This window comes from Chrysochloris asiatica, unplaced genomic scaffold (genome assembly GCF_000296735.1).
Source record: "Chrysochloris asiatica unplaced genomic scaffold, ChrAsi1.0 scaffold00046, whole genome shotgun sequence".
In the NCBI taxonomy this organism is placed as follows: Eukaryota; Metazoa; Chordata; class Mammalia; order Afrosoricida; family Chrysochloridae; genus Chrysochloris; species Chrysochloris asiatica.
The window spans coordinates 15,973,695-15,989,037 of record NW_006408564.1 but is presented as its reverse complement, the minus strand read 5'-3'; positions in this window follow the sequence as shown (position 1 = coordinate 15,989,037).

Genomic DNA, 15,343 nt, shown 5'->3' with positions numbered 1-15,343 from the left:
TGGTACTGGTTCTTGCCTGGATTGTGGGGTTTTATAGGGTGTGATTGTAGTTTGACTATATGGCAGCAATTGCTGTCTCTTCTTGGGTAAGAAAGAGTCCCCAAAAGGTTAATAAAAAAAAGCACCACAACAACAAAACTAGATTGGATACTGTAGTCAATAATCGCAGAAAAGGAAGAGTAGGAAGAGAAGAGAAAACGGGGGAAAATCTGTAGCCTAATATGAGTATGATTTTAATATCCTCTTTCAGTTTCTTGTCTTCAAGGCCACCTGATACATTTCAAGATGCCATATTTGGTTGTTATGCTGCTTTTCAGGATTTAATTTTCAGCCTGTTTTGTTTCTAAACTCTCTCTCCCTCTCCACACCCCTTGTTCTGTCCTTTTCCCTATTAGTAAACAGTTCAGGGCCAGCTGTGGCCATTTTGGACAGCTTGTAGTTTTAAATGCTGATACTGTCTGTGCGCATGCGTGGCAGAAGAATACACCAGTGGTCGAGGTGGGGGTGTCCACTCACTTAGGCACCCCCCTCTAGTCACCATAACGGAGGTGTGCAAGTAGTGGGGGCCAATAAACAGATACCCCCCAAAAAATCAGAACAAAGCAAAACCATCAATGTATATTGTCCACCTTTGCTCTGAGGTTCCTGCAACGTTTTTTCCCTGGCTGGTCTGTTTGCTCCCCGGCTTCGTCTTGCTGTTTGGTCTTGCCCAAGTTGTCAGCTCTGGGCCGCTGAACCTGGCAGATTCTAAAATACAAGATTTCTTACTTCCACTACAAGTTCCACTATCTATAAGACTTCAATCTTTTTAAATAGTCCTAGATATGAGGTTCAGAGTTTTGGAGCTCTGCCCTGAACCCACTTCACCTGGTATTCTGTGTTATTGCTCATGGAGATCTTCACTGAACCTCTACCCTATCTGCCACCAAGCCCTGCCTCTCTCAAGATAGATATTGAAACGTTCTTTTTGATCATGAATGTGATGCCATTCCTCTTCAATTTATCATTCCCAGCATAGTAAACGATGTGGTTGTAAGATTCAAAATGCCAAATATCAGTCCATTTTAGCTCACTAGTGCCTAGGATGTCAATGTGTATGTGTTCCATTTCATTTTTTACAACTTCCAATAATACTTCACACATTCCATGTTCTATTTATTAATGATTGTTTACAGCTGTTTCTCCTCAATTCGACAATGTTGTTACCACTGTATCAACTCTTCTCACTGAGGATCTTCCTCCATTTTGCAGACTCTTATTGAGCATAATGTCCTTCTCTGGGAACTAATCCCTCCTGACAGTGTGTTCATAAACCTAGAGATGAAGTCATAATCCTCTTTTCTAAGGAGCATTCTTGACTGCCCTTCTTCTAAGATGTATTGTGGGTTCTTCTGGCAGTCCATGGTACTTTCGGTACTATTCTTCAACACCATAATTCAAAAGCATCAATTTTCCTCAGGTCTTTATTCACCATCAAGGTTTCACACGACTATGAAGCAACTGAGCGCATATTGTGCATATCAGGGCTTGAGTCAGGAACACTTTAGTTTTCAAACAGATATCTTTGCACTTTAACACTTTAAAGAGGTCTTTTCTAGCAGATTAGCCTAATACGATATATATTTTTACTTCTTTACTACTGCGTCCTTAAGTGCTGGTTGTGGCTCCAAACAAAATGAAGGCTTAGATAACCTCAATCTTTCCTCTGTTTACCTTAATATTACTTACTGGTCCAGTTGTAAGGACTTTTGTTTTCTTTATAGTGATGTGCAATCCATACTGAAAGCTATGGAGTATTTGACTTCATCAGTAAGTATTTCAAGTCCTCTTCGTTTTCAGCAAGCAGGCTTATCACAGATGGTTAATGAATCTTCTTCCAATCCTGATGCTACATTCTTCTACATATAATCCAGCATACATCATATTATATAATCCAACATACAGACTGAGTAAATATGGAGAAATGATACAATCCTGGCGCACATCTTTCCTAATTTTAAACCATTCAGTAGGCTCCTTGTTTTGTTCTACAGACTGCCTCTGGGTCTATGTACAGGTTCCTCATGAGCACAATGCAGTGTCTAGAACACTCACTCTTCTAAATGTTACTCATATATATATTATGATCAACACAGTTGAATGTCTTTGTATAGTTAACAAAGTACAAGTAAACATCTTTCTGGTATTCTTTGCTTTTAGCCAATACCCATCTGACATCAGCAATGATATCCCTTGTTCCATGTCCTCTTCTGAATCTGGCTTGATTTTTTTGACAATTCTATGTTAATGTACTGGTGTAATCACTTTATAATTATTTTCAGCAAAATTTTAGAGTGCCTCCAGTGCTTCATCAGCTTGTTGAAACATTTTTATTTGTATTCTGTCAATTCTGGGGGCTGTGTTTTCTATCAGTGTCTTCACTGCAGCTTAAATTTCTTCCTTCAGTACAATCAGTTCTTGATCATATACTATCTCTTGAAATGGTTGGGCATTGCTCCATTCCTTTGGGTACAGTGACTCTGTGTATTTCTTCTAATATCTTTTGATGCTCTCTGTGAAATTCTAACCTTTGCCCATAGAATCCTTCAATAACACAACTTTTGGCTTGAATTTTTCTTCAGTTCTTTCAGCTTGAGAAATGTTGAATGTGATCTTTCCTTTTGGCTTTCTGACTCTTTTAGTGAAATCTTGTGATGCCCATAAGTGTCTAATTTTTCAGAAGTACCAGTTATCTAGTTTGTCTTCTGCTATTTGTGTGTTTTCAGTTATGTTTGATAGTGTAGTTAGCAGTCCAATACTGATGGTACAGTCATATCTAGTCAACCTCAAAAGTTCCTATAAGTTGACTGCAATATGATAGTTATTCTCTTTTTGATGGACATTTGGGTTATGCCCAGCTTTGTGTTATTACAAGCAATGCTGCTATAACCTTTCTTGTAGATATGCATGTGTTAAAATGGTAAATCAAAGAAAGGGAATGATGAACGCAGGATTTAGGAGAGTACTTTCTCTTGGAAGTGGGGAAATGGGATTGACATCAGGAGCCAAGTGGAAACTGTCCTAGGGATCATTATGTTCTACTTTTTTTAAATTGGATCCATACATAAGTATAGACGGATATTCAAAATGTTCATAGAAAAATCTCATTATCTTTTAACTCCATGTTTTCATGAACTTTTGGAAACTTTCTCTTTCATATATAGTCGTATGTGATTTGGACATTGTGTAGGCACCATATTACATACCAGCAATCCCCAGGTTATGAATGAGTTCTGTTTCTAAGTCTCCATTAAGTCAAATTTGTAATGTTAAGTCAAAACAGGAAGAGTTCATATCTAACATTAGTCAAATGTTTGTCTTAGTATATAGTATCTAGTACACCTGGTAGCGCAGTGGTTACAAATCGGGCTGCAAACTGCAAGGTCAGCAGTTCGAAACTACCAGCTGTTCTGCAGGAGAAAGATGAGGTTTTCTGCTCCCATAAAGATTTACAGCCTCGGAAACCCTGTAAGAGCTCCCTATGAGTTGGAACCGACTCCACGGCACATAATTACCACCTTACCTTTGTTTGCATTAAAAATTAAAGAACTCTTTCCACACACTTGAAAACATATTTGACCTAATCGTATACTAATAGTAATAATAATAGAGTGTTGTTGCACATTACAAAATAGCACCTGTTTGTTATTATGAACCATTGTATAGCTCTTGATTTTTATGAGAACTGGCACCACAGACATACATGCAGTTGGATGTTGCCCTCATGGTTGTATAGATAACAAATTTATTTTGAGATAATTATAGACTAATATGCAATTGTGAGAAATATTATGAAGAGATTACATATATCCTTCCCACAATATTAACATGTGGAGACCTGCTATGGCACTGTACAATCAGTATTGGACTGCTAACTACAAGGTTGGTGGTTTGAATCCAGCAGCTGCTCCTTGAAAACCCTATACAGGGTAACTAGGAGTCGGAGCCAATTCCAAGGCACTTAGCAACATCATGTTAACTGTAAGTAGTATAATAATACAACTAAGCAATTGGCATTGTTACAATCCAAAGACTCTATTCACATTTTTTAATGCACTCATTTGTGTATGTGTATTTAGTTCTATACAATTTTAAGGGTATATATGTAAAATGACCACCTTAGTTAAGATACAGAACACTTCCATACCAAGGATCTCTTACCCTTGGATAGCCACAGTCACCTCCCTCTTCCCCGCCTTCTAATTCCTGGCAGCCACTAGAGTGCTTTCATCTCTGCGCTATTGTAATTTCAAGAATACCAGTATATGGAATCACATTGTATGTAACCTACTGCAAATGGCTTTTTTTTTTTTTTTTTCCCCACTCCATGAAGATTCATCTGAGCTATTGCACACATCACTAGTCATTTCCTTTTTATTGCTGCGGAGTAATAATCATACATACATTGAAATGTATTATGCTAAAATAAAGGAAAATGTCATGGTCGAGGTAAAAAGGTGAGATGAAACAACTGGAGAAGAGATTTTTCACCATCCTGGCTTTTTAAATCACCCATTTTGAAGCAAGGAGGAAAAATGTGTGAACTAAGAATTTTAATTGACTTCAGGAGTCTAACTTGGAGATTTTAATTTTTGTTAACAGGTGATCATACCAATAGTACTAGAAATTTCCCCCTGGTCATGCAGTAGATAAGTATTCTACTGTTAACTGCAAGGTTGGCAGTTTGAACTCACCAGCCACGCTGCTTAGAAAATGATGCTGCAGTCTACTTCTATTAGCATTTTGTTACTGTTGTTGTTAAGTGCTGTTGAGTTAGTTCCATTTCATAGCGACCCTATATGGGGTTTCCTAGGAGTAGCTGGTGGGTTTGAATCACCAACCTTGTGTTTCAAACCAACCCTACGGATCAGCGATTATCTTACAGCATGACACCTGCCTTGGAAACCCTCTGGGACAGAAGAAACTCAATGGCAAAAGGTTTGATTTTGATGAGGAGGAAAAGCCATAGAGTTTTCAAAGAAAAGAAAGTACTGATCTGAGTTTATTACCCAAAAGTTAACTCTAGATGGGTGGACTGGCAACATATATGGATCAATAATTCCAATATAATTCCATGTCTTGCTAAGATGTTTAAGCAAAGGGAGAAAAATAATAGTTCTCTGAGATTTCTGCCATACCATTATTCTTAATAATTTATTCATGAGAGAATTCGTCCACTCAGTTATTCAACAAACATGTCTTAAGTGCCAATGGTTGCCAGTAATGAGACCTTAAGAATGAGTTAGAATTAACAAGACGGGAGACAGCAGAGGTTCTATGGTAGGAGGAAAGCCAAACCAATTGAGACAGCCAAAGAGTAATGGAAGAGTATGGAGGAAAGAAGTTAGAGACACGTTGGAGGTCACATAAAGGACTGGGATTTTATTCCTGGAGCACTGTGTAAATGTAGGAATTAGATTCCATTGGGTTTGCATTTGGAAAGGAGCATCTAAAACAGCGCTGCACTCTCCAAGCATCACGTTTCTCTGGTCACAGGGACTAGGTCAGAGATATTCACATGATCCACCCTTCCCCAGTAGGACTTAATCCCTGAGTAGTTTAGGCTAGAGCCTTTGCAAGTATGTTACCACGACAAGAGTTAACCTACCAGAAAGTGAAGCCACTACACAGAACAGACAAGAAAGAAAAATTAGATTCCTATGATGTGACTTGAACCCCTGGATCAAACTGGACCTGAACACTGAACTATTTTGCTATGTGACCTAATTAATATCCTTTTTTCTTTGAAGAAAAATTGCTCACAGTCCTGAGTTAGGGTGTCCCTGTGATTGTCAGAGTAGAACTGTGCTCCATAGGGTTTCACAGGCTGAGATTTAGGAAAGTATCTCTAAGTGGACCTGAACTTCAAACTTTTCACATGTCCACCAGTGCATGAAACCTTATGTATAATAGAACACAACTTTGCCAGGTCATTTGATATGCTTCACCCACTATTGTGACTATCAGATATCAGAACCCCTTGTTATTGTTGTTGTTGGGTGTCCTGAGGCTCATTTTGGACTCACAGTGACCCACGTGACAAGGTAGAACTGTCCCATAGTCTTTTCTAGACTATAACCTTTACAGGAACAGATCCCCATGTCTTTCTCTCATAGAGCCTCTGGTTGGGTTTCAAACCAATAGCTTTTGGGTTGGACCAACTATTTAACATAATCAGAAACCCTTGTTGTTGTTATTGTGAAGTCCCATCAAGTCATTTCTGACCCATCATGACCAAATACTGATTCCAAGCAGCAGCTGGTGTGTTTGAACAACTGAACTTGTGGTTAGCAAACCAGTGCTTATCCTACAGTGCCACACCAGGACTCCAAAGGTAGACAAGGGGTACCTTTAAAGACTTGTTAAAAAGTGTACTCTGGGGAGGACTGAGACATCCATATTTTAGCAAGCTTCCCAGGAGATTCGACTGTACAAAAGTCCAGACACTTTCTGCAGTTTCTATTTGACTAGTCCACTGTTGGAAATCAATTTCCTTTAAGGGTGTATAAGGAAATTAACATAGATTATAAAACCCTATGGGGCAGTCCTATTCTGTCACATGGGGGTGGCTTTGAGTCAAACAGAATCTACGGGACTGCACTCAACAACAAGTCTTTCATTTAAAGTAAGAAATGAACAAGGCAAACTGCCTCCCAAAGGCCTTTCCTTTCTCCATTATTTATTTTCCTAGCCTCTCTCTCAAGAACACAATAAAAGCTGCTTCCTTTCATTCCTTTATTTTAGCACTGCATTAGCACAACCCAATTTCTCACCCCATGCACTCCTGAGAAGGAAGAATACAGGGCAGCCAAGAAATGATGAAAAGAAGAAACCTTACCGGGGTGGTTTAGGACAAGCCTTCCTCTGCCCTGGAGAGAACAAAGCACCACATAGCTCCCATGTTCTTTTCTAAGACTCCTTCAGGAGTGTGTATTCAGAATACTAGCCATTGCCCTGCCCAGAATATTTTGGTCAAGAACAATGTAGTTCTAGTCATAGTGCCCACAGAAGAACAGTGTGTGTAATGTGATATGTGTGTGTTTCAATAACTTCTGAGCTGCCTTGGTTGAACAGCTCCAGCTGTTGAATAAAGCAAGAATGCTAACCTCATTTGCAATTTCTTGGTCAAATTTTCTCTCTTCGACTTATATGTTCTTTGACCAATGTCAGTATTTCTTTCTAGTTTTCAGATGAGAAAGCCCAGGCAGAAAGTGGGTAAGTGATTAATCCAAGGTCTCTATAGATGGAAGTGGGAGATTATTTAAAATTTCAACGGATTTCCACAAGGAATTTAGTACCTGGGAATGTGAAGCAGAGAATGAATGAACTATCTAATCCTGTACCTTTATTTTTAAGATGAAGAAACTGTAGTGCTGAGAGGGCAAGAATATTGTCCAAGATTAGGTAGGGATGGGAAATCCTAGTGTCAGGCAGGGAGAAGAGGTAGAAAATGAGGGTTTCAAGTCCCTCTTGGTATAGCTGTCTCAGCAGAAAAAAACCAACCTCCGCAATAAGTAAGTTTAGGAAAGGGGGGTTGGTGAGATGGAAAATTGTTATAAGGGACAAATAAAGTTAGTCAATAATAAGTTAAAAGCTGAAAAACAAGACACAAGGAAACCTAGTGTAGACACATTCCCCAAGTCTCAGCAGAATATTAGAGCAGCCTCAGCAATGAGGAGACCCTAATAGGGGGTTAAAAGTGTTGGAGTGGGATGGTGCTACTGTCCTTCCAAAGAATTGGAAAGGGACTTCAGATGTGATGCTGTAGGATCAGCACTGGACTGCAAACCACAAGGTCAGCAGTTCAAACCTGCCTGTAGCTCCTTGGGAACACTATACAGGGTTGCTATGAGTCAGAATTGACTCGATGGCACTTAACAACAGCAACAATAGGAGGTTATAAAAAAGGAACTGTTGTAAAGAGGAAGAAAGTCAGTCATGTGACTGAAGAATAAGACTCAGAGTAAGCATATTTAGACAAGTTCCCCCAATTTAACTGTTCAGACACTGGAAGTGTGCAGTACAGCTCACGCCCCTGACAGAGGATCTACACAGGAAATGTCAAATAGTATTTGGGGCTCCTCCTCTTCTTTCGAGAGGGGTATGGAAGCCTGTTCTTACTTCTGTAAGAATGTCTATGCTTAATAAATTCTCTTGTCTTCTTAATCTTGTATTTCTAACCATTTTTGCCTAGGGTAAGTGTGTTGTTGTTGAGAAGTTGGTTCCAACTCATAGCGACCCTGTATCAGGTTTTCAAGGAGCAGCTGATGGGTTTGAACTGCCAACCCTGTGGTTAACAGTCCACTGTTGATTCTAAGCATCACACCAGGAGTCCCTTTCCACTTCTTTGGAAGGACAGTAGCACCTTTCCAGGGACAACACTTTGACCATGACATTAGTCTTTGAACATACTTTTCACAGTGATTTTCAAAGTTGACTGCACATTAAAATTACCAGAAGGTAGAGGAAGAGTAAAAACCAACCAACCAAACAGCAAATATGTAAATACTGATCCTCTGGACCCAGCATCAGGATTCTGATTAACCGAACATCCATGTTTTTGTAAAATCTCCCTCTACTCCCCTCACCCTCCAAAACAAAACCAACAGTTGGCACCAACTCATGGCAACCCTTGTATGATGGATCTTCAAAAAGTTCACAGGAAAATGGAATGAAAAGATAATGAAATTTCTGAAGCCTGCTCCTATGTCTGGTATTTTGAATAACCTGATATGCATGCGAAAGCTGGACAGTGAATAAGGAAGATCGTAAAAGAATTGATGCTTTTGAGTTATGGTGTTGGGGGAGAATATTGAAAGTGCCATGGGCTGCCAAAAGAACCAACAGATCCATTTTGGAAGAAGTGCAGCCAGAGTGCTCCTTAGAGGCCAAGATGGCCAAACTTCATCTCTCATACTTCAGACATATTGTCAGGAGGGATCAGTCGCTGGAGAAGGATAACATGTTTGGTAAGGCAGAGGGTCAGAGAAAAAGAGGAATCCCCCCCCATCAAGATGGATTGGCCAAGTGGCAGCATTGATGGACTGAAGCGTGGCAACAGTAGTGAGGTTGGCCCAGGTTCAGGAAGTGTTTTGTTCTGCTGTGCATAAGGTTGCTATGGGTTGGTACTAACTCAATGGCACTAAACAACAGCAACATGTCAGAGTAAAACTGTACTCCATGGGGATTTCAATGATGATTTTCCAAAATATTGTTCAATATGGGGTTAAAACTTCCTTGGGATATAGAAATTTGCCCTAGGTGAATTTTCTGTAGGCAATTTAAAAGCAATAATAAATTTCACTAGCATTGACCTGATTTTTATTATCAACTAGCATCAGAAATTCTAAGCAATTTTATTGATATAATAGTCGCCCTGATGAAGCAATGGTTAAGTGCTTAGCTACAACCCAAACCCACCAGTCATTCTAGGACGGTGGGAGGGGGGGAACTTGTTCATCTGTTCCCTTTAAGATTACAGCCTTAGAGACCCTGTGGGGCAGTCCTCACAGTCCTATAAGGTTACTATAAATTGGAATTGACTTGACAAAGATCAAGAACAACAGCATCAGAAACTCTAAATGCTGTTATTGATACAGTACTCTCTATCTCGGGGGCACATACACTTTTATCACCCCACCATATCTTTGAATGTAACAAAATAGTAGGAATTAAGAATTTTGGTGCTAAAAGTACTTTTTTTTTAAAGTACTTTACAAATAATAACTCATTAAGAATTTCAGTAATAAACTATAAGGAAGGTAGTAACGTTATACCTATTTTATAGAAGAGAAAAAAAGATTAGGAATCTGTCCAGATCTAAGTACAGGCTCTCCAGAATCAATGCTCACAGCCTCAAATTAGATGGTTTCCAATCAAATGCCACAGACCATCCAAATTACACTAAGTAAACCTTTTAAGGAAACATATTTCAATTCTTCTAAAGCACAGGTATGGGGAACATCCAGCCCACGGGTCATAAAAGGCCTTTGAAATCATTTGGTCTGACCCTGCCAAGGCAACCGCAGTTCCACTCATCACATTACTGTTGTTGTTAAGAGTTTTTGAGTTGGTTCACATTCACAATGACCCTGTATAGGGTTTCCAAGGACTAGTTGATGAGTTTGAACTGCCAACCAGGATCGCTATGAGTCGGAACCATCTCGGCAATACATAACAACAACTTAACAACAATGTCATGGTGTGACTCATTCTTGTAACACTGTAGGATCTCTACTGGATTATGAACCACAAGGTCAGCAGTTCAAATCCACCAGCTGATTCTCAAAAACCCTATATATCACATTGTTGTTGTTAATGCTGTCTATCAGGTTCTGAACGTTGTTGTTGTTGTTGTTATGTGCTGTGGAGTCAGTTCTGACTCATAGCGACTCTGCATAGGGTTTCCAAGGCTGTAAATCTTTACGGGAACAGAAAGCCTTATCTTTCTCCCACAGAACAGCTGGTAGTTTCGAACTAATGACCTTGCGGTTCTCAGCCCGACTCATAACCACTACACTACATGAGTTAATTAAATATTTGACCAAATACATAGTTAATTTTTAAGTTAATAATTTTGCATGGCTTATCAAAAACAGAAGCTCCACTACTGAGCACTTTTCCCTTTGATGCTGACATTAGAAAAATGTAAAAATATGTTAAGTCATTGAGCCCCAGTCTCATACACCTGAAGGTCAAAGTCATGGTTATGGTGGTGAAATATCTCCAGCACCAGATATACAACAGGAACGTGAATAAATGTTTGTTGACTGAGTTAATGTTTGCTGAGTTTGTGTAGAGAAATGCTTAAAGGTCTGGCTCTTACAGATGTTGTGTGCATATAGGCAAAAAGCAACATCTGCCACCTAGATTCCCCAAATGTTTTCTGGGGGGACAAGGGGGAAGTTTATTTGGAGTTAGTTTGCCTCAATGTGAGTAAATATGTTCTCTGGCTTCTTTTGTGCTAAATAATTGTTTCATAGGGTCTCATTTCACAGATAAAAAGCAGTATCGATCATTCTATTTTAAGATTTGGTACAGAGGTATGGGAGCAGCAATTGACAAAACACAGCTCCAGGGAGACATAATTCCATTTCTCATGGAAATATTCAGCTTCAAAATGTGTTCCTATAGACAACATAGGGAAATCAAACGTGTGAGTCAAGCAAGATTGTAGCCATTAGCTCTAAACCATTTAAATGACAAATGGGGTTATAAAGAAAAGGGTTAAATCTGGGGCACTCACTCTTCAAGGGAACATTCCAGAGGTGCCCCCTCTCCACACCACACACATATAGCTACACACACAGAGAGCTGTGCAGATGGTGTTCAATAGCATTTTCCCATAAGGTGGAATGAAATGGGAAAGGCTTGAAAAGGGCATACTTATTCACCCCTGGGGTTCTGGGAATTGAAAACACAATTTCTCTTCTATTTCCAAGAAATGAGCAAAGGTTTCAGATAACAGGAATGCTAACATCTTATTTTTAAAACATCTTCTTGAAAAAAATTTAAAACTATGTTACCCATTTCCTACCATCTTAAAAAGAGTGTTCAACATTTTCATGCTGATTTAGGGAAATAATGAGAGTCAGTTATAGGAATGTTGTTGTTGTTGTTAAGTACCGTTGAGTGGGTTCCAATTCATAGCAACTCTGTATAGTGTTTCTCAGGAGTGTTTGGTGGATTTGAACTGCTGACCTTGTGATTAGTAGTCCAGTGCTTATTCTACAGCACCATACCAGTACTATGTATTTTATGTGCAACAAAATAGTGTTCTCTAGTTTTATGAAAAAACTTTGTATCACTGACAACAAATGGCCCCAGTCTGCTCCACTTTAAGCTCTCACATTTTTTCTATTTCTATCAGATTTAGGTTTCCCTGATGTCCAGCTATTTCTCTCTAAAGATCTTGCTTTTCTTCTATTCTACTTGTCTCCTCTTTTGTTCTGTTAAAGACTAGGCAACCTGATAACTAAGCTTGTTAGAAATATTTGGAATGTAAGAGTAAAAAGGTTCAAAATGAAGAAGTAGAAGGCCTGTCTAGGAGTAAGAGAAATGGTCTTGAAGAGCATTAGTTTTACTTCTTGCTGTTTACAAACACACTCCTACTGTGACCAAATGAGATATACCACATACACAATTGTATGGCACTTAACAACAACAACAACAGTCACATTATAAGACTATATATTAAAGCTATCAATTCTTTCCAACAGAAGAATGGAATGGAATGTTGACTAAAAGAAGACAGACATCAAAGAATTAAGTCTGATTTTTCCAATCATACAGTTGAGTATTTTCTAAGATTCTACAACAAGTCCACCACTTGTATGTCAATTCATCATAGTGTTGGTGGGTTGTGTGTTGCTGTGAAGCTAGAAGCTACACAACTGGCATTTTAAATGCCAATAGGATTACCAATGGTGGATAGGTTTCAGCTGGGCTTCCAGATTAAGCTGGACTAGGAAGGAGGAGAGTCGGACTAATTGTAAATGTTTAACTAGTGAAAACCTTATGAATAGCAGTGGAAAACTGTCAGATAGCACCAGCATTTTGATTATTAAAACATTATGAATGTACCAGAATATTATCAAATATAGCGTCAAAAAATGAGCCCCTCAGCTTGAAAGGTACTCAGATTATGTTGGGAAAGAGCTGACGCCTCAAAGTAGAGTTGTGATGACGTGAATGGAGTAAAGCTTTCAGGACCTTCATGTGCTGATGGGGCACAACTCAAAATGAGGAGAAAGTGCTGTAAACATCCATTAATAACTAGAACATGGAACATAAAAAGTATGAATGTAGGAAAATTGGAAACTGTCAAAAATGAAATTAAACACATAAACAAACTGGAATGGACTGGTGTTTGCCATTTTTAATCTGACAATCACATGGTTTACTATTCTGGAAATCACAAACTGAAGAAGCATGGCAACACATTCATCATCAAAAAGAACATTATATCTGAAGGCATAATGCTGTCTGTGAAAGGATAATATCCATATACCTACAAACAAGACCTATTAATACTACTAATATTCAAAATTGTGCACCAACCACTAAAACAAGTGAGGATGAAATTAAAGAATTCTACCAATTACTTCTGAAATTGATCAAACATGCAATCAAGATGTATTGATAATTACTGGGATTGGAATGCAAAGGCTGGAGACAAAAAAGAAGAATCAGTTATTGGAAAGTATGTCTTTGGTGACAGAAACAATGCTGAAGATCAAATGACAAAACTTTCCAAGACCAATGACTTCTTCATTACAAATACCTTTTTTAGACAACATAAATTATAATTATATACATGTACCTTACCAGATGGAATACACAGGAATCAGTGGACTACACTTGTGGAAAGAGATGGTGGAAAAGCTCCATATCAGCAGCCAAACAAGGTCATGGGCAGACTGTGGAAGAGACCATTAATTGCTCAAATTCAAGTTCAAGCTAAAGCTGAAGAAAATTTAAACAAGTTCATGAGAGACAAAATATGACTTTGAATTTGTCCACCTGAATTTAAGGTCATCTGAAGAACAGATTTGATGCATTAGACATTAATGAACAAAGACGAGAAGAGTTGTGAGGTGACATCAAGAACATCATACAGGAAGAAAGCAAATGGTCATTAGAATGACAACAAATAAAGAAAAGACCAAAATAGACGTCAATGAGAAGAACAGGTATTCCAGAACACTTAATTATGTCTATGAGGAACCTGTACGTAGAGTAAGAGGCAGTTGTTCAAACAAACAAGGTTTAAAATCAGGAAAGGTGTGTGCCAGGGTTGTATTCTTTCATCATACTTATTCAGTTTGTATGCTAAGCAAATACTCCAAGAAACTAGACTATATGATGTAGAACATAGCATCAGGATTGGAAGAAAACTCATTAACAATTAGTCATTGCAGATGATACAACCTTGCTAGTTTAATGTGAAGAGGACTTATAAAGCTTACTGATGAAGATCAAAGACCTCAGCCTTTGGTATGAATTGAACCCTAATGTAAAGAAAACAAAAATCTTCACAACTGTAGCAATAAATAACATCGTGATAAATGGAGAAAAGTTTGAAGCTGACAAAGACTTCATTTTGCTTGGGCTTATGAAAGCAGCAGCCAAGAAATCAAATATTGTATTGCAGTAAGCAAATCTGCTGCTCTAGACCTATTTAAAGCATTCAACAGTAAAGACGTCAGTTTGAAGACTATGGTGTGCCTGACACAAGCCACAGTATTTTCAATAGTCTCATATTCATGTGAAAGTTGTACAAGGAATAAGACGATCATAGAATGGATGCATTTGAGTTACTGTATTGGAAAAGAATATTAAAAGTACCACAGACTGCCAAAAGAAACAAATCTGTGTTGGAAGAAGTACATACAAAAAGCTCTTTAAAAGCCAGGTGAGGAAACTCATCTCTCATATGTCAGACATATCATCAGAAGGAACTAGTCCCTGAAGAAGGACATCATTCTATTTAAAGTGAAAGGTCAGCAAAAAAGAGAAGACTCTCAAAGAGGTAGAATGGTACAGTGATAGCAGCAATGAGCTCAAGTGTAACCACAATTATGAGGATGACTGAGAACAAGGTGATGTCTTGTTCTATGGTGCATAGGGTCTCTATGAGTCAGAACTTACTAGGCAACACTCAACAACAGCGATAACAGCATAGAACAGAGTAGAAGTGCTCCACGGGGTTTCTGGGAGCAGACTGCCACATCTTTTTCCCATGGAGTGGCTGTTGGTTTCGAACTGCCAATCTTTCAGTTAGCAGGCAAGCACTTAACAATTGCACCACCAAGGCCATGATATATTTCAAAAAATAACAAAAGCTAATTTATGGTACTGGAAGTCAAGATAGAGGTTACTCTTTGCCATTGGTAATGACTGGAAATGGACATGCTGTATGGGATTCTGAGATGGTGATGATGTTCTGTTTCTTCAGGTGTGTCCAACAAGCTACAAGCATTAATGATGTCCAACTTACACACTACCCATATTTATGAACCAACACTTGTAAAGACTATTACATTAACATTTTACGGTACTGTTTTTACAGTGGTTTGTAATAACAAACAGCAGTATTTTGTCAGGCACATCAAAACATTATTATGTTGAATGTGTTTCAGTGTATCTGGAAGTGTTTCTTTAATGTATTTAAGACATAGAAAGATATTATAGATGTTGTTCTTGTTAGGTGCCATCGAGTCGGTACGGACCCATAGAGAGCCTATGCACAGCAGAACCTAACACTGCCCGATCCTGGGCCAACCTCACAATTGTTGCCACGCTT